Source organism: Amblyomma mixtum, chromosome 6 (genome assembly GCF_055824585.1).
Source record: "Amblyomma mixtum isolate Tamu chromosome 6, ASM5582458v1, whole genome shotgun sequence".
NCBI classification, from domain to species: domain Eukaryota; kingdom Metazoa; phylum Arthropoda; class Arachnida; order Ixodida; family Ixodidae; genus Amblyomma; species Amblyomma mixtum.
The window spans coordinates 158237458-158255982 of record NC_143017.1 but is presented as its reverse complement, the minus strand read 5'-3'; the positions used below and the strand labels follow the sequence as shown (position 1 = coordinate 158255982).

At 50.2% G+C, this 18525-nt stretch overlaps 1 protein-coding gene across 2 annotated transcripts in view; it reads left to right on the top strand.

Moving 5' to 3' along the window:
• The first annotated feature begins 5495 nt into the window (after window positions 1-5495).
• Window positions 5496-18525, top strand: part of LOC149340953 (trypsin-1-like) — a 65490-nt gene continuing 52460 nt past the window's right edge. For both annotated transcript variants that reach the window (XM_089549887.1, XM_089549889.1), the window contains exon 1: window positions 5496-6093. The gene's annotated coding sequence lies outside the window, so the exon portion shown is untranslated. The remainder of the gene's footprint in view (window positions 6094-18525) is intronic.

The window sequence follows — 18525 nt, the reverse complement described above, 5'->3', positions numbered from 1 at the left end:
TCGACCTTTTTGCCGTGCCGAGTGGTTGTCACGGGCTGATGCGCGTTCCCACTCTTCTATCTTGCGTTGGATAATCGCCTCCGTAACCTTGTCGAAAACTGGGGTTTTCGCCTGCGGCATGGTGACAATCTGCATCCCCTCCGGGTCGTATCCCATCAGGGTCGTCATGGTTTGCGGCAGAATTTGCCCGCGGAGCCGCGGCGGGCAGCTGAGTCGTGGCCTAACTGTTAGGCTTAGCAACTCGCGCGATCCGCTTGGTCTTCAAATTCTCGAAGGATTTGAGAAAACGGTCCCACCTGAACAAGGGTGGGTGGTCTCCTCGTTGTTCTGGAAGTGTAGCCAGATGGTGTCGCAGCGCTTCGGCAAATGCTTCGGGAAAGGATCATAAAATTCGGCGGAGCCGACGTGAGACACGTCCGCTCTTCCCGACTGCTGAGGCGCGTCCGCCCCAGATTTGGATGCACGCGTTCAAGCGCACTTTCAACGCGCAGCACAGCGATGGCGGGGCGTGGCGAGGCGTTGTCGATCGGTGCCGCAGCCCGGAGAGTCGGCTCCCGTCGACAGCCGCTCCCTCTCAAAACTCCTGCGCACCGCGGAGGGCCTCCCTCATTTCTGTGAAATCGCCGTCGTGTACACGGGGACCTGAAAAGACACTTTGGAAATTCTAAAGTGTGCTTGGCGAAAGCCTTGTGGTCAACCCACTGCCGCTTCCCCGAACCGCTTGGCGCGGAATCACTGGGCCGCTTCGGAGCCATGCGTCCTCACTCGACTGCAACGAGACATCCGGCGAAGGAGCGGCGGTGCAGCTGCCACCGCCGACGCGCGCGCGCTCGTTCTACCGCTACTGTGTGACGTCACGGTTGCTATGCACAGCTGCGCTCCCAACCGGCGTGCCGGTTGGGAGCGCAGTTCTAAGGAGGGGAGGAGGTTGCGCCGCTGCGCGGAGGAGAGGCCACAGTTGGCACGATTCCAGCGCACGGACGGACATCGCGAGCAAGGCTTTCGCGTTTTTACGAAGGTGAAATCGGCGCCTGGCCACTTGCCACGATGGGTTTCGGGTGTGGCTTCTGGCTCATCAGCGTGAAGGCCTTATTTCAGTACACGGTCGCATCTAGATGGAGGCGAGGCACGCAAGCACTCATTCAGTACTCCGGAGCAGTAAAATGAAGGAAGGAAGGAGGGGCGGGGGGCTTTGCGTTACCCCAATAAGCTCTAACAACCCTTATCTTTAATAGTTTTTCCTCCTCCTTCTTGTATTGCACTGCTTGGGATTACTTTCAATCAGTGGGAAGTCACCGGAGCCTCAATGCGCGAAGCTGCTGTCTTCACGTCTGCTGGGTCAGTGCTGAGAGTCCAGAACATCCGTGTTCTGATAGTTCGCGGCGCATGACCCCTCGCGCGCTTTCTTTCTTAACCATTGTCATGTCCTTGGTCCATTGTCATAAGACATTTCGTTGGTACAAGTCCACTGTGCATTCCATGAGGAAAGAAGAACATACGTGTAAAATCATCGACAAAAGTTGGGAAAAAATGCAGAGAGAAGGTGCACCATGGTGTCGTATAAATTATTGCCTGAGTGTCAAAGATTCCTGCGGCTCAGGGGTAGAACGGATTCCCTTACCGTTTGCAATGCTGTGGTCAAGCACTAACGCAGGTGGCTACAAGTACTCTTCGCTATCTTCCGTTGAAAAAAATCACTGCTGCTCCATTGTTAAGTTTTTTTGCCCTATTTCCCCTTTTGAGGAAAGGGCGATAACGACAGGTCTTTGTCGTCCTGCTGGTTCGTGTTAGGCATTTTTTTTTTTTTTGCTTGTGGGAGTAGACGGCTAAGGCGAACCCTGCAGGCATCGGTTCTTTCCATTCTAAGTAAATCCATGTTTACTGCATTTTTTTTAGACGTCGGCTTTCCTTTTATTTTCATTTTTTACTTGGGCAGTGCACGCGGGGAAACGCAGCTGCTGACATACCTCTTTCTTCCACATTCCCCGGAATGCGCAAAATACGGGTGAAGAGTGAAGTTTGCTTCGCTCACGGTGTGGCTTCACTTCGCTTAGCTGAGCGCGGGCTACCGACGGACCAGCAGGAAATTCTGGACAGGTGTCTTCCAGAACAGGATCCGGGAAGGGGAGTGACAAAGAAGTACTGAACAACAGCATTTTTGGAGCCACCTGCACTGGCCACTGCGGGTTCTCTTTTATACAAGGCAGTGCGAACAGGTTGTCCAGTTTTGGTCTTCATGAGGCTGTGACATCTGTCTGTGGAAACCCCGTGCGTCCAAACGCAGGTGCATATTCTGAACGCTTGCAAGACTCCCGTTAGCTTTGCACTGTTCGCAAGTGTAGAAATTTTACTTGGGCTACCTTGTCGCTCTTCCAACTTCACACATACGCGGTGGAAAAAAGGACGACGACCTAAGAAAGGTGAAAACGGACAGAAAAATCAGTCCAACATACTGAATGTCAAGTGTAGAAGCTTGAGCGAGTTGGTGGCAGATTATTCTTAAAAACAGCATGAAAAAGACACTGACGCAGAGAGGAGGAGAGAAAAAAGGAGCAATTAAAAAAAAACATTGTTATGATATGGTTACTCCTTTTTCTTTATCTCCTTTTTTCCCGCTTTCGTGCCTTTTTCTCACTGTTCTCTTGTTTCTTGCGCAACCTACTATAAAAGTAGGCTCCTAGCTTGGCCATTGATAAATTGGTTTTTGAGGAAAGGAAATGGCACAGTACTGTCTCACATATCTCGGCGGACACCTGAACCCCGCCGCAAGGGAAGGGATGAAGGCGGGCGCCCCGTGCGTTTCGCCTCCATCGAAACGCGCGCCCGCCGCGGTCGGTTTCGCACGCGGGTACTCCAGCGCTCGGTGGACGAGCGTCTCAACCAATGAGCCACCGCGGCGGGTCAAATTGGCTTCGGGGTATCTTGATGGAGGCGAAACGCAAGAGGCGCCCGTGTGCTGTGCGATGTCAGCGCCCGTGTGCTGTGCGATGTCAGTGCACGGTTGGTTGGTTGGTTTATGGGGTTTAACTTCCCAAAGCAACTCAGGCTATGAGAGACGCCGTAGTGAAGGACTGGAAATTTCGACCACCTGGGGTTCTTTAACGTGCACTGACATCGCACAGTACACGGCCCTCTAGAATTTCGCCTTCATCGAAATTCAGTCGCCGCGGCCGGGATCGAACCCGCGTCTTTCGGCATTAAGGATTCCCAGGTGGTCGAAATTATTCCGGAGACCTCCACTACGGTACCTCTTTCTCTCTTTTTTTTTGTTTCACTCTTACCCTTCCTCCTTTCCCTCACGGCGCGGTTCAGGTGTCCGCCGATACATGCGAGACAGATACTGCGCCATTTCCTTTCCTCAAAATTCAATTTATCAATTAATCTGTAACAGCCAGCGTCTTCGCTTCGGCGGACGTGGTTGTTGAAACGCGCGTCTGTCCTTTCACGCTTTCCTCGCATAATTTTTAACTCTCCTCTATCTGCACGTGGCAGCGGTGGTGGCTCGGCTCGAGCCAGTCGGCAGGCCCGTGCAATTTCATTTTCATCCTCGTTTCAGTCGCAACAACAACCATAAATCGCCAGTTGTATACGTCAGCGCTCGTGTGTACATCTCTTCTTTGCGTGTATTTTTCGCGCTGTTTTAAGACTGACTAGCTAAGTTCAATCAGGAGATTTGCTCAGGCTGGTCAGAATATCCATTTTCGTCTTCCATTCCGGCCCTCATCCATTGTTGATGGCAGATTATGAAGATGATGGTGCTAATATGCATCACGCAGAGGTTTGCACCGTGCCAAACATGAACAACCAGAGTAACCAGCAGTGAATTCTTAATTTAAGACAGCAATAATGGCGTAAACTACGAGTTCCAGGCACCTAATACCGCTCAAAGAATCAACAAGGGAGTTCGGCAGAAAGCAATCTACGTGAAATAATTATTTCAGGTGGGTTTTTCGATAAGAGCTGGAGCTTAACAGGATCTGGAAGGATCTTACATGTCTGAAAGAGGAAAAAAGGAGCGAAGTGAGAAATCATATGGCCAAAATTGGTTTGGTTTGGTTTATGGGGTTTAACGTCCCAAAGCGACTCAGGCTATGAGAGACGTCGTAGTGAAGGGCTCCGGAAATTTCGACCACCTGGGGTTCTTGGACAAAATTATCGAAATACTCCACTCCTTGTACATGAGTGCGTTTGTATCCGCTATGCACCCTGGGCAATCCCCCGCCGTGGGTATGTGCCATTAAGCCTGAGGGCATCATCATCATCATCATATGGAGAAGAGGGCGATATGTGTGTTGGTCATAAGGCGGACGCTGTGTGTGCATCAACGTCATGCTCGTGCAATTTCTCTTTGCATTCCTTTCTTTTTAAACATGTGAGACCAACTTCTCCAAACGTTTAATCCTGGATAGCCTCATAATAACAAAGTGCATAAAAAGAAACGACCATTCATTGTGCAGGCAACAAAGTGACAGCCCCGCTTGCATGACTTCTCCAGTTCCCCAGCGGGCGTTTATTGAGACGACGTACTCGGCCAACACCGGCTCCGTTTGCCAGGCCGGAATTTCCTCATAGAGCTATTGCTCTTAAAAATAAAAAAACTAAAATAAAATACACCACTCCCCCCCCCCCACTCCCGCCCCCCACCAGGCAACAGCGAGCCACACAGTCCACTGATGTGCTAACAACCCTGTCACGGTCGATTATCAAAACCAGGCCACGCGCTGGGCGCATAAAATCAAGCCGTCCATACTCTACTATACCACTTATCCATAAGCGTTATGTAGCGGGCAACCCTCACCTTTCCCGCCCCTTCTACGAGACAAGGCGGAGAAACAGCAAGACCAAAACAGCGCCGCGTTCCGTTCCCTTTCTGGCGGTGGGCCGGTTCGCGGCCATCGCTCCGAGTGCCGGCCAGCGGAGAAAATAAGAACGCCGAACAATAGAATCTGGACGCGAAGATTAACGGCCGAGATGGAAATGGCCGACCTTGCATGAGAGCAAGCACATCCAGGAGAGGGCCTCTAGCAGCCGTTGTAATAAAACGATGGCCGCGCACAGCTCAGCGTGTCTGACAAAAAAGTAACGAAGCAGCCCCGGTTATATCGCGATGTGGAGGGGGGGTCAGCTCGCATCGTAACCTCGGCACCGCCATGACAGAATGGAATGAGATGAGGAGCTGAGGCGCTAAAGCCAAGTAAACGTAACGCTGTGAGCGGAGAGGGGGAAGAGACGACGAGGAAGAGGGTGGCATTGCAGATGGGGGAGGGTGAGGGAGATGCACCTGGGCCGTCGAGGAGGCAGCTCCTCTGGTCGCCGTCGTTGACCTGGATTCGCGAAGTGGGAGGCTTCCCCCCCCCCCCCACCCCTACCCCTCCTCGCTTGACCCCCCTCTTCTTCCCCCACCTGCGCCGTGACGCGATCGGCGGCTCTACCAGCACAACTCCGGTCGTCGCGCGGCGCGCCGGAGCGTCTTGTAGCAGCAGCGTCCTCCCGCGGCCAGAGCGAGCGCGTGCACTTGACCGAGTGACAGGAGGCGACCGGTGGCAGCACTAACCCAAATCCTGCCCGCGGCGGCGTAGTCTCCTCCGCTGGCGACGTGTTTTCAGTGGGGGGTGAAGATAGGCCGGTTGCGTCTACTCCACGCCGTCACCGGCTCCGCTCCTCCTTCATAGACGACGTCGTTTGCGGCGGCTGCTCCCCTTCTGAGTGGCGTGCGACGATCGTTTTTTGAAGTCGTGCCTCAGACATTCGCTGGCTGCCCTGCAGCGAAGAAGGAGAAGGGGATAGCGTTTTCTTTTGCTCATCACCGCCGGTCGAGGGACGAAGAAAGTGCCGCTTGTGTGTACTCGGCCGCCGCGGTGCAGATCGGCCGTTCGGTTTCTTCTGCATCATCTTCGGAGTCTGCTCTTGTGGGGGGGTCAACCACGTGTCCTGCACAGTGCGACTCGTTCCCCAATTTGCGCGGCAGCCGGTGCTCTAGCCGCCGTCGCCGCTATGGCTGCTGTGCTCCGGACGGCCTGATACGTTGGTGTGACTGTGGTCCCGCTCTCACTGACTCTCTGCTCTTCATGCGTGCGAGGAGCCGGCGGAAAGGTGAGCCGACTTTGTTTGCTTCACTGGATGTTTACTGGGCCTTCTTTTGACGTCTTTCCTTTCTATGGAGGCACCGATATGAGAGACTTTCTCCCGAGACTAAAGGCATCAGCGCCCCGGTGTGTCCCAAGCCGACAACTCCCTCATTATTAACCTGATGCCAACGGCAACGTTGTACTGGTGGGATTGAGCCATAATGGGACTATAGGCTGTGAAGTCGGAGCTATCGAGAATTTCGGTCCAGCTGTGCCTGGCAATGGGTGTTGGGAGAAAGTACAGCACACCCATCTTTATCAAATCGCCTGGGGGTTGCAGAGGAGATGCGGAAGGGGGGGGGGGGGGGGTGAAAGGGTCAGAAGTCCTGGAAATATTGCTTTTTTTTTTTCACAGTAATGGACAGCACGAAAAATGAAATCACGTGTATAGACGCGAGCAGGCTTGTCTAGAACTCTGGGACAGCGACCGGCGGAGCAAATGATGCAATATTTTATTACAGTTCGTGGTTTTCATCGGTAATCCTTGCGCTCAAGCGCTGCCGCATAGCTACAAGGCTGATAGAAGTAGAAGCGCAGTGCCCGCAACAAAGCAATTGTGATAAGATTTCACGTTATTTGCATCGTAGTACACTGCTTCAGCGCTCTACAGAGGCGTGTTCACCTCTATAGGCACCCTGCACCCGCCAGGCACCGCCACCGTCGATGCTGCGTTCAGCTCCCCCGCGCGGCCAGTACCTCGTCCCTGTCAGGAAGGCTCGCCCCGCGACTTCGAAGGGATGGCGTCTTCTAGCGGCTGCCGCTGTTCGTAGGAAGGGGGGGGGGGGGGGATTTCGACCTATTCTTTCATGAGGCTGAAAAATTCTTTCGAGGAGCGAACGTCAGGAAAAGAACGAAGCTTTTTGAAGCAGGCCATGTACACAACGTGAAAGAGGCGGTATCTTGCGACGGGAGCGAAGCAGCCCGGTGCACTGCGCAGACAAGCATCCCTGCGCCACCGAAAACCATCAAATTAACGCTAAGAAATATTTGTATCTGGTGCCTGTTACCGCTGAACTCTCACTCATTTTTTTTATGTAGCTGTAGTTGCAAGGCAGGCATCGCAGGCAAATGTAAATGCTCTGCTGCCGTTGCCGTGTTTTTGGAGCGGTGTGAAACGCTCTCCAAAACGAGCCACCCGCAAGCCTGTAGTGTTCCTGCATTTAAATAAACTTACCCTAAACTTTCAAAGACGGCCAGGCGGCATAACATTGAAGGTAAATATAAAAGTCCAGTTTTTGAGCGAGCGGCCCAAAATTGACTTCATAACATTCTCGTCTGCCGCAACTTCGGTGTTCGATGTGAAATGCCGTGTTCAAACTACGCCTTGAAATGATGTACCCATGGCGTAATCTGCCGCTCATATTTTCTAATCTTTCCAGCAACTGCCAGATCCTTATCGTTGCAACACGTGTGTCAGTGTTTTGATGATATGAGATGTCCAATGAATGAGCTTTTGCAAGCAGAAAAGGATGCAAGCTGCGGCGAAGCGCCTGTGCTCACTGAAACTCCTGCGGAAAACAAAACTTTTTGACTGGGATTGTGCAAAAAAGGAGTACCCCAGCTATTTCATGCAGGATTCTTGCAGAATGCGTGTGCTCAAAAAGCGGGATTTCATTGCAAGCTTTGTTTGATTTCTACACATTCAGTACAAGTACCCTAAATTTTCGACATTAGCATTGTACTAAATTATCACCCAGTCGTTCAGACGTGGAGGCAAAGATTTATCAGGTGCAAGTTACCGTTGCCCCTGAATACTTGCCTTTACTGTCGAAAAAGACGCTGGACGACAAGGCGCAGTGGAAGCGAGCAAGGATTCCGCGCATAACTGGAACTAAGGTAAACGATTCTTTACTGCGCAAAATTTCGGCTTCTTCCACAGGCGTGACTGCGGGCGAGTTATGCGTGGCTTTTCAAGACCACATATTGTTTACAGCCATGCATGAGTCAAGTAAGCTTCTGCACGGGTTTGACCACTGCTTGACCAGAAACCGCGCGTGCGTGTTGCCCGTCGCGAAGGGTGGGCAGTCTCCCAATGTCGCGTCGGAAATCCACAAAACCTTGTCCCAGGCGAATTTATATATGCATTATTGCATCCTGCAACACAGCAGTGTGTCCTGCTGTTGTTATGTGCCATTTTTTGCTTGGTAAGGACGCCCAAAACTGCTTCGGGACGGCGCGCGCAGCACAGCGGGAGCTGTCGGGCTGCCCCCGCCTTCCTGACAGGGACGCGCGCGCCGCCGCCAGTGGCGCGCGCGTCGCGCTATACACAAAACCGCCAGAATTTCTGGCCTGCCCAGGGGCGGAGGGACGACGGCTGCACTACGCTCCACACCCTCTCCCGTGATTTCATCCACTATGGGGACCACCTGTACAACGATAATCCAAGCCCGTATCGCCAGCTCCGTGTCCCATAGTTTCCTTAATGGCTCAAGCCCATTTAAGCAGCGACTGTAACTCGGGCAATTTTCTGTTCTGGCGTACCTCGACGCCGATTCCAGCAAATGTGAGGGGAAGAGATACGGAGTACTGGTGAATCTGACGACGCGTACTATTTCCGGTATGCCTACTTGATTTCGCCGTAGACAACTGAGATCACGGGTTAAGCGATCGTTTCAGCACCTTTGGATCGTTTCGGCCATGTGGTACTCTGAGTAAATCGTTAGCGGCAAGCCGAAAGTAATGCTTTCACCACAAACAAAGACAGAGCCGTGGTATGACTGCTGCGCAGCAGACAAGTTACTCGTGCTTTCACGCATGTTTCTTGCCCCCGAAGTGACATTCGTGTGATCAATGTTCACAGTGAGGTTTGTATCCCAATGTTACACCCTTGCGATCCAGAACCTGTCCAAGTCAGGCGCATAATTCAACTACTAATTACCTTGTCTCGTGCTATATTTATCATCATCATCAACCTGACTACTTGGTTCTCAGGTGCGCAGAACTCCGCCCAGCCCTCCCAGAGGGGGCAGCAGCGGTCATAGAGATAGCGCTGGGATTTACTGGGGAGGACGGGCGAGTGGATGGGAAAAGCGTGACATTGACGAAGGGGAGGTTGGAGGATTGGTGGCGGAAATCAAGGGAGGCGTGAATTCCGAGGGGAAAAGGATAGACAGATTAGATATTGTAAGAGCGAAAGGGAAAGAAAGGGAAAAGAAAATTAAATTAACAATGGGGGAAGTATAGGCTAGGTGGCGAAAGCTACCGCCCAGTACAAAGGGTAAAGCCATTATCATCCATCCATCCATCCATCCATCCATCCATCCACTGCAGGGCAAAGGCCCTTCCCATATCTCTCCAATTAACCCTTTCCTTTGCCTTCTCTTGGAATCCACTCCGCTACCCTTATGGTTATCTTGTCTTCGGATTACATGCCCTGCTCAAGCCCATTTCTTTCTCTTGATTTCCACTAGGATGTCATTAACCTGAGTTTGTTCCCCCACCCACTCCGCCCTCTTCCGATCTCTTAAAATTACACCTATCATTTTTCTTTCCATAGCTCGCTGCGTTAGCTTATTGAAATCGGAGGTTCAGTGGAAATTTCCTCTGTACGTTCCAGTGTACAATACCCCTTAGAAGCTGATGGGTTTGTGATGTAAGGTTCATCATGAATGTATCTTTTATTGATCACTGCTATGCTTAGCGTTTGGTAACGAATCTTTGAATCTCTCTTGGCCGCCGAATTCATGTTGCCAGCGTGCGAAGTCTCGAAGGAATTGCAATGCTTTCGGCGTATAAGCTTTTCCGATAGTTGGGGCAGCGATTCATCACACTGCTTAAAACATGAATACAGCGTCGCGATCGCAAGAAAACGATATTCAGATCGGATGATGGCTGTCTGCAACGCTGATCTCAAAACAAAGGGACCTGTGATACTTACGTCTGGAACATATGAGATAATCTGGCTAAAGACATAATGAAAGTCAGTACATTATAAAAGCGCTAAGAATATTTTTGGCTCGTTTAAACGGCGGTTGAAAACAATTCTGTGAAAAACGCGTAGAACGCTTATCAGTGCGTTTCGATAAGAGAATACTTCTTGGTAAAAGCTAGGAAGAAAGGTGGGAATTAATATGTTTCCTTGTATTGCATCTTTTTACTGTAAGCAGACCTTCCGCTTCACATGAAAATTCCAACGTTAGCGTGACATGCCAGAACCAACAAAATGCGATCAAGAAACACTGGAACCTGCTGTTGAAAATTAAAACGCACATTTCAGCTTCTATTTCTACAACTATGCAGTATTATTACGTTCAAGTTCAATGTACCACCAGCGTCAACCCAAAATGCAAAAGAAAACAAAAATATTAGCTGCTGTAAATACACGCAAGGCGTACTAATCGGGCCATCGGGGTGAAAATCAAACGAATTCACTAATATTCAGACCTCCTCGTACCACTACTGTACCACGGATATGCACCAAATAAAATCCTCAAATAAAATCTTGTTTTGAAGCCCCCATTGCAAATGTTTTGTTCGAGTTTCATTAGACACTGAACGCTGGTCACATATCAGAGAAAGTGCTGCTTTCTGACTGGTTACGTCACATTCGGCTTAGGCTTTATCTCGTGCATAAATAGAAAACCAGCCTAATGCTTACGTTGCGAAGGTGATCCTCCCCCTCCCCAGCCCATATAAAAAAAATAAAACAATAAAAGGTAAACGGAATACGATGTTAGCATGAAAGCTAAATTAACAGGCAGCGCGTGACAGTAGCAATTAATGAAAGCGATGTAGCAGGTGCGCACCTCTGCTGCACTTTGACGAAATGCTTTGGTTACATTAACGATTATACGCGAAATCGCTGCAACGGGAATTAAGGTCGCTCATAATCCTCATGAAATAGTGACTGATCGTCATGCTGCCGATTTTGCTTCGAACATACGCACTGAAAATTGTCCTGACGTACAGGGTCAATCACGCTTAGAGGGAACACGGCTCCGCGACGAAGCATCACGTCGAGGTCCCTCTTCACGTGCGCCACTCTGCGCATTGGTTCATGAACGGGCTAGATGCAAGGGCACTTCGCAGGTACGTGGCCACGCGGAGCCGTGTTCCCTCTAAGTGTGATTGACCCTGTACGTATTAGGTACGTCGAAACAATAAAATACAGCTAGGCACCCAATATTATCTAAATTCCACTGAATTATAACTTGATCAGGCAACTTCGAAATATATGATAAACCGCCGAGCACGATAAATGGTAATTTTCTCTTTATTCTATGTGAGTAGAGCACGCAAACGGAGCATTTTTCCTCGCCCTTTGTAAAAGGATATTTCTCCCATTTCGTTAAAATTACGGAACGTCAGAGGCGCATGGCGGCCAGAGGGCAAACCGGCAGCTAAAATTAGTGACATTCCCTGCAGCGTGTGTGCAGAGCTGAACGTCGGAACTGTTCCACTCGCAGTGCGGAGCGCTCATGTCACTTTTTCCACAAACTTCTCGGACACCGGTGATCAGTTATAAAGTCAGAGTGGCTTAGCCGACAAATATAACTTGCGTCCCTTTCGTAAACACGTGACTATCCAAAACGCCGGAAGGGAAGAAGTCGCTGCATCCACTTCCGGCATATCGCCCATTCAGGTATCGCCGAAAGGAACGTTTTCGAAAAGGACACAAGTTGGAAAACGGAACCAGCAGTGAGTAATTCACAGCGAACTCACCTGGCAGTAGGAGTGCTGTGTAATTATGGGCATACACACGAACTAACAAATGTATGCCGTCGCCATCTTCCCGCCATGCGGCTTCCCTATGTGATCCCGCGCACAGAAAGCTTGTAGTCTATGGGCTACGAAAACTGAGCTCTGTTAACTGGAGCCTGGAAGTGCTGGTATAATTTTTCGTGCAAGCAAAGCGGCGAAGGCACCCCACATTCACAAAAACGAAACAAAAAATTAATTATACGAAGCAAATAAATCTCTCACACACATACACACAACGTTCAGGAAAACAATTGCCATAAGGTTCCAGAAACGTCGAGAAACAAGTCGACTCCCCGAACCGACTCGGTGGCATTTACAAGAATCCAGTAACCGGTTTTCTACCCCACAACTCGAGTCAACGCCGCCCTGTCGAGTTCATGTAAACGCCGCTAGTAGAGGAACAACCCACGCGTCTTCGCAGCTGCAGTGAAAGCGCGTTCGCTCCACGCAAAGGGACTTCTCCCAGTCCATCGCCCACCGCTTCCCAGAACACAAACAACGGCTTATCCTCCCATGTTGTCACCACCACCAGTGAAAATGTCGTCTCGGTTACATGAATGCGACAGAAGTCGACTCCAGTCAGGTTTTTCAGGGAAAGAGCAGGTTTCGATAAGGAAAGGCGTGACTCGTCCTCTACTCTCTTCCTCGACCTTTTGCAGTTTCCTTCAAAATGTGGACTCGAGTCACTGGAGGAACGCTGCAGAAGGCCCTTAAAGGAGGCATTCCAGCCAATGGCGTCTACCAACTGTCATGACGTAGCGGTTGACCCCTTTTCACGCAGGCACTTTCCAGTCACCTTCGATTTCACGCTAAGAGATTAACCGCGACGCCATGAGAACCGGTCGATGCCTCACTTGTATCCGAGATTTTTATTGCACGGCGCATGTAGCATTGGTATGCAGTCGTTGACAAGCTTCGTCTAATTCTTATTATGAAAGAAAAATAAAAAAAAATGTCATCAAAGCAGTTCTTCAAGCTCTCTCTCTGCATTGCGATGAGACACGGCGCGGAGGAAACGGGACAGAAATGAGGTACACGGACGAGCGCCCGTCCGTGTTTCCCTTGTGTCCCGTGTCTGCCGATCTGTATTTCATCGCTATGTCACCAAACTAGCCCCAGACCGGCACCTTTGTGAATTTCATTCTGTATTTAACGCAGTTTCACGACGTACTGAAGCGGACATTCAGTTAAATGTGCATAGTAGACCACTAAAACTCGGTTTTACTGCAAGGATCTCCGAAACAAAACGTTTCCGAAAGTGCAGGGCGAGACGACCGAGAGTAAACAGACAGCTCTTTTTCCGCGTCTCTGGCATCCTGAAAATCATGAATGCGTCGTCTAGAAACATTGCAGCACGTAAGGAACAACGGTGAAGGCGAGGCACATTGTTGAAAGCAAGCGCCATGCCGTTTCTCGTCTTATACCCGTGCCACACGGACAGATTTAATGCAATTAAGTGCTTACTGCCTTAAGTTTTAATGACATTCGTGCGGTTCCACACGCGTAAATTTAATGGCATTAGCCTTACTGCCATTCGCGACCTACTGAGTTCGCCACAACTCATTCGCCCGTGCAATGCGTACTCTCGTTCCCATTCCACACGCAGAAGAGCATGCAGCTTTATAAATAACAACTTCCTAACTAGTAGGAAATGGTTAATTCTTAACATGAGGCATCTATATCGCATTTTCGATCCGAAGAGCGCCATTTTCACCAGCCTTATTGACAGTTACTCTCGACTTGTGTGATGACATGCGAGTTTATGGCTACTTTTTCGACGTGTAAAGCCGGAACAGCCGTATTTTCTGGAAAATCGTTTTTACATTAAATTTCAACAAAATTCCCGATGTATTGTGCCCATTAGCAATGTTTATATTCAGATGAAAGTTTTGACTACCTTGCAAGCGTTATCGTCATCGCCACTTTCGATAATGGCATTAAATGTGGACGTGTAGCACCAACTCCGAAAATAATGGCATTAACAAACTTAAGACCTTAAGCATTTACTGCCATTTCTTGTGCGCGTGTGGCACGGGTATTAGTCCTTATTCTTGGCGTGCTGCTGCGTTTCGAAATGGCATGTACCACCAGCAGGCTCAAAAGTCCAGCTATTTCCTGCGTTTCCGCCCATGTATTGTCCCCATCATCAGTATCCCGTCAGTATATCGCATCTCCAGGCATTGCATGCCACGACGGGCATCAGGAAAAGTGCGAAACACTAAAATCAAGCGAGCCGATCAGTCAAACAAAACAAGCAAAAATAGCCCAAGGGCCAGGATAGTGGTTCATCGTCCGCGAAAGGTCAGCGCGCTGTTCGGCCACAACGGAGCACTCGCCGCACGAGACCTCCGAACCATACCCCGCTGTGCCGACCTCACTTCTCTGCTGCCATGGAGAGAGAAATACCGTTATATTGCGCGAGCGCCGCGGGGGTAGGAGGACATTTGTTAGGTTGGGGCAACCAGAAGGAAATAAAAATAATATGCCCCTGCCTGCACCGCGTACGCACAACAGGCTGGGGGTAGGAGGAGGGGGAGAAGGGAGACAATGTATGCAGCGCACGCGCATTCAAACGAGCAAACGACGAGGAGGATGAGAAGGGCAAGAGATCCATTGCGGTTCAAGGTCATTATCCCTTTTCGCAGCGTAAACCCGGCACAACACTGCTTCGCTGGTACGGAGAAGGACAGCGAAGGCAAACGAGAAGGGGGGGGGGGGAGTGCTGGGCCGGCTGGCGACGGCGACGAAAAAGTGGCACAGCGAAACCTTTCGGAAACGCGGCGAAGCTCCTCCACCGTAGTCCAGCCTCCGAAGAGAGGTAGGGCCTCCGACAAGTGCAAACGGCCCAGCGTGCGCATACTATGCAGCCCTCTCGATGAAGAAACAGAAGCAACATCACAAAAGGACAACCGTGAAGCAAAAAACGCACGTGCAAGCGAGCGGGAACAGCAGCCGTGAACGTTACGTGGCAGCGAGAAGATAGTCGCAAAAGTACGAAGGAGAGAGGGAGGAGGCGGGAGAGGGCACTCGGAATGGTTTCAGTGGGGCATCCGCATATAGGTCGCTGCCGCTGCCGCCGCCGAAAAGAAGACTGTGCGCGTTGCTTTTACAAAAGGAAGCCCCTCTCCTTCGCCCCAGCGTGCGCCTCCTGTTCGCTCTGGTCTGGATTTCACGCACGAAAGCGGCTTCTCCCCGACTGCGGCAACGAGCCGAGTCCGCCTTCGCTTCTGTGCGCTCGGTCCGTCCGTGGGTATCGCATACATCTGCGCCCGCAGTCGGGGAGGCGGGTCTGTCCGTGTAGGCTATTCGCCACAACGAAGACGTGGCTACACGCCTGTGCAATTTTCATGTCCGTGCCATTGTTTCGGATTACCGCTGCTGCGATACGCCCAACGATCAGTGAAATTATTGCGTTTGGGAACAAAACTAATGTTTTTACGGTGCAAGGATACACTACAATTTGAGGCACGCCGTTGAGGAGAGCTCTAGATTAATCTCGGTGCTTCACCCGCTGCGATGGTTCAGTGGCTTTGCAGTTAGGCAGCTGAGCACAAGGTCGCGGGATCAAATGTCGACCACCGTAGCCGCGTTTAGATGGAGGCGAAATTCAAAAATGTCCGTGTGCGGCGTGATCTGTGCACTTTAGACAACCCCGGGCGGTCGAAATTAATGCGAAGCTCTCCGCTACGGCGTCCGGCACAGCCCGCGTGCGTGGATGGTTAATGGCTAATTGTCAATAGCAAGACTGCGGGCTAAGAAGTACGGCGTAGTGGAGGGTTTCGGATTAATTTTGGCTACTCAGGAATCTTTGACTTGCAACACATTGTCAGTACACGTACTGGGCAGCTTGCATTTCGCCGCCATACAGAAAGTTCGTCAGCACAAGGCCGCAATAGATGATGGTGTGTAGGCGCGTCGAACAATGAAGGATGTCCGTGGTAGACTTTGTTCATCTGGCGCGGCCCAGTAGTGGAGAGTTATAGACCATTTTAAGCATTCATACAGAGATTACCTGCTCTCTGTACTAGATGACAATTTTCCCATCACTACAATGGAACAGGTAGGCTGTAGTGCGCCAATAGCATTGGTTCTGTGCGTCATTTTTATTCGCCGATATTAGGGCCGACTGCTTGCGCTGTTCCTAGGGGTCGTGGCATCAAGAAGTGTTTACATGTTCTTGATAATCACTTCGTTTGCTGGCCGTCAGCAAATTCCTTCCTTGGGTGAGGCGTTTATCATTAGGCGGGTGACATGCAGCGTGGGATTAATGATGGCAGTTTAATCCGTTATCATCACCCTCTTTATTGTGCAACAGTAGCCGCCAGGCCGCGGCTCATCTTTGCAGCCCAAATTGAAGGGAAAAGAAGCATGTGACGTGTGCGACACGTGATCAGGGGGGTCATATACTTGCGCAGCAGAATTACGGTTTTGAAAATCTAGAAATAGGTATAGCTATTACTGATAGATAGCTGCAAATCTCTCATTACAATAGGGCCCCTAACAGTAATGGTTGAGAAGTTAACTATTAGATATCATTTAATGAAGTCAGTAATTAACCTGTCTCGCCTGTCGCTTCGGAGAGTACTGTACCAAAGAAATGATATGTCTACATGAAAAAAATGTACTTTCATATATTAATGAAAATATTCGCTGAAAAACAGCGGTATGTATGATCCTATTTCTTCCTCGCATAATATGCAGTCTTTAGAAGCGCTTAAGATTCGTGTACTAACGATGTTCTCCCCTCTCTTGTGCTAGTGATTCCATGCCTGCACCACTGGACCGTCAGAGAGGCATGTGTCATTTAAGGGGCTGTCAGGAACGCAGCGTTGAACAATAAAAGTTAAAGTTGTGAGTTTTTCAGCTAACATAGCGAAGGAAACGTGCGCCATCGTTTTCTAACTAATTCAGGCCTCCTCAGTTCACACCACAAATAGTAGCCTCCGCCGGTATCATCGTGTCATATATGATATCATGCGGATACGTACAAACTCATTGCCATCGGGACTATTTCTCGCACCATTCAGCTTCTATGGCCCGCTTCTATGGCCCGTATTGCAGAGGGCTGGCTTGGGAATGCCACAGGAGAAGCATGACGGCTGAGTTCGTTCGAGTTCTTTTTCGTTACATCTTGTCAAAGGTGTTAGAACTTTATTCCCAACTCATGCTCAAGTGACTTGATAGGTGAAAGAAAAAAAAACTAAGAATTAACATAATCTGAAACATATGTTCTGAAACATAAGCTGAAACACAGAAAGCGAATCTTATTCTCTTCAAGCTGTAGTCGCGTGAATGGCGGTATATGATGCGTCTCATTTAAGTTATACGAACAGAGGGAACAAAACACCTTGTTTGTTTTCTGTGTTCTGCCTATCAAGCTGGTTTTGTTCTGTGCATATAACTTGACTGCAAGTTCATGCCGCGCCGGCCTCCTACGGTCAACAGTGTTGATAAATATATGTGTAAATAAGTACATTTTTCTCCCTGTTGTGTTGCGAAGAAAAGCTGCAGCTGCAGGATATCCATTCCCTCCTTCCTCCCTGACGAAGTGTGCAGCACGAAAAGTTTCTTTTTTTATTTTGCATCCGTTCATAAGCTTTCGTTCGACTTTAACCTTCTGCATGTACCCTTGTCCTAGTCTTTTACCAGATAATAACCAGATCAAATCCAGCCGAACTTTGACGCGCCTATACGCGTCACTATAAAGCTATAAACCGAGCCGCTTTCAGCTAAGCAAGAGCATAACGAGAGAGCCGCCTTAATCCGCTCTAACTACTTGCCCCTAATCTTACGACCACGCTGCACAACAAAGCAGCGATCAATATAACCGAAAACCAAAACGAAGGCAGCGCGCTGTCAGATGTTATACGTGCATGTCAACTGGTTAATGCAACAAGCCTCACCACCCCTCCCTCCCCTTTAGCACCGCGGGTTCATCGTCTGAACCTCCTCGTTCGACCTTCGAACGCCATCGTGGAAGGGGGGGGGGGGGGGGGGGGGGGGCGGGCCGAGGCTTATTCTATAAGCGAAAAAGGCAACGCAGTTTCAATAAACAAAAGCTAGCTGCTGCACTGCCAGCGACGTGAGCGGGAACCTCGCACGCGAATCAACCTACTCCACTTTTACCGCCGACAAAACGCATCACACAGCCAACGCGCGCTGTTATAAGCGCGTCAAAGCTGTCCGCTCCAATTTGATTTACCTTCTTTTGTTTCTTACCTCGCGCACGCGCGACCGGAGGCGTAATAAAATAGAAATACAGCCGTAAGATGGCGCCGTGCGTTCCCCATCCACGAATTCCGTGCAGTGCTACTGAAGACGCGCTCGTCCGAAGAGGAACCATGCTCTACGCGCAGGAAGGTACGAAAGGAAAAAAAAATGTAAGAAAAGCAGCGCAAGTGGACGGTTCTTGGACGATGGCCTCACAGGCCTACATTGTTTTGAATCCGTAGAGAATTCTACAGCTGCCACGGCAGAGCTTTCTTTTATTGTTTCTGTTTTCACGACAAGGAAACGCATGACTATCGGGCAAAGAAGCCAAGCGAGGTGAAGTTTCTCGTTCATCACTGCGGCGCGGCCTCTGCCGTAGCTTCTGCAGTGCTGCACGCAACTGTCTGAGATGCAGCGCAGATACGGCTGCGTGCACCGCGCGCTGTAGTTGCCGCACATCGATTCATTTGCATTCAGCCGTGCGCGC